General features: G+C 42.7%; 1 pseudogene; it reads left to right on the top strand.

Moving 5' to 3' along the window:
* The first annotated feature begins 109 nt into the window (after positions 1 to 109).
* The window catches only part of LOC119585367, a 31,734-nt pseudogene continuing 30,597 nt past the window's right edge, over positions 110 to 1,246 (top strand).

Genomic DNA, 1,246 nt, shown 5'->3' with positions numbered 1-1,246 from the left:
AGGCTTCCCTTCGACAATAAATCGGAGCCATGTTTCCGTTGCCGTCGACAGAGGCCTACGTGGCGGCGCCGGCCGGGCGAATGGGTGACAGGATGGCGGGAACTTGTTGATGGGGGACCTACCTGGCCGTTACGTCGACAGTCGGGACGCGAACTCGAACTCCTACTGGAAGATGGGCGTCTACGTCAGGATCCACGTCAGAGCTCCGTCACGCGTCACGACGAGCCCCCGCCCGCTGCTGCCGGTATTCCTCCGCGCTCGCTTCCACTGCCGCATGTCACCGCTTTTCAGTTTATTCCGTTTATTTTCGGTCTACTGGACGCTGTCGTGACCGTAGCTATAATTATATTTCCCATATCTTGCTTTGTGTTAGCGATCTTATGGTAATGGAATTTAAATTTACTATGCCTTATATTTTAGCACCGTAGACATTCTAAAAATAAATGACCAATACGGTCAGGAGTTACTGAACGGATGTTTATTAAATTATTCATTAATCTTCACGCATTCTGAAGGTTTCCATCTACGGGCCAAGTGGCGATAGGACAAAGATTTTGATTGGTAGATTGGCATTGCGTCATGCATTCCTATTGGCTTTGGTGTCAAATATTATTCCCTGGAAAGGTATGACGTAATAGTCTTGGATCTTTAATTGTTCAGTCGCTGTAACAAAGCTTTGTTGTATTTCAACTTATTTATTCGTTTCTTTTAAAGTCAACTGGCAATATGTGTTCGCTGAATGGTGAATCATCTATCCCTTATTTTATCGATATGGAACTAGTCTGAAATGCGGAGCGTTATACACATGTGTACTGCGGTCATGCTGAACCAACATCCCCGCAATCACATGGGAGACAGAATGTAACAAAACAGTACAGTTAACACAACCACATGGAGTTGATGAGAGCATAACCTTATTTTCAAGTCAGGCACAGTAGTAAGCACACTGATATTTTACCATAGAGGTGTATTGCTTATTAAAGAACAAACTTGATATGTTAAGTACAGGGTTTAACTCACATAACGACAGAAAACAAGTTCCCGTAAGTGTAAGCTTGACCCAAGTAACAATTTCGGTAGTAACTAATGCGTCTGAAGTTTAACTTTGAGTTGCCCCAGTTTGTTAAACGGGAATATTTAATATTATGTGCTTGTCACAGCTGATTTCATCAAAAGAAATAAAGATGCAAAACTTGTCTCCAGGTATTTGTTTATATTGGTAATTCGTCGAAACACAGGCAAAAAC

The sequence above is a fragment of the Penaeus monodon genome, chromosome 19, assembly GCF_015228065.2.
Source record: "Penaeus monodon isolate SGIC_2016 chromosome 19, NSTDA_Pmon_1, whole genome shotgun sequence".
In the NCBI taxonomy this organism is placed as follows: Eukaryota; Metazoa; Arthropoda; class Malacostraca; order Decapoda; family Penaeidae; genus Penaeus; species Penaeus monodon.
The sequence above is the reverse complement of the archived record's forward strand: the minus strand, read 5'-3'. Positions and strand labels throughout refer to the sequence as shown.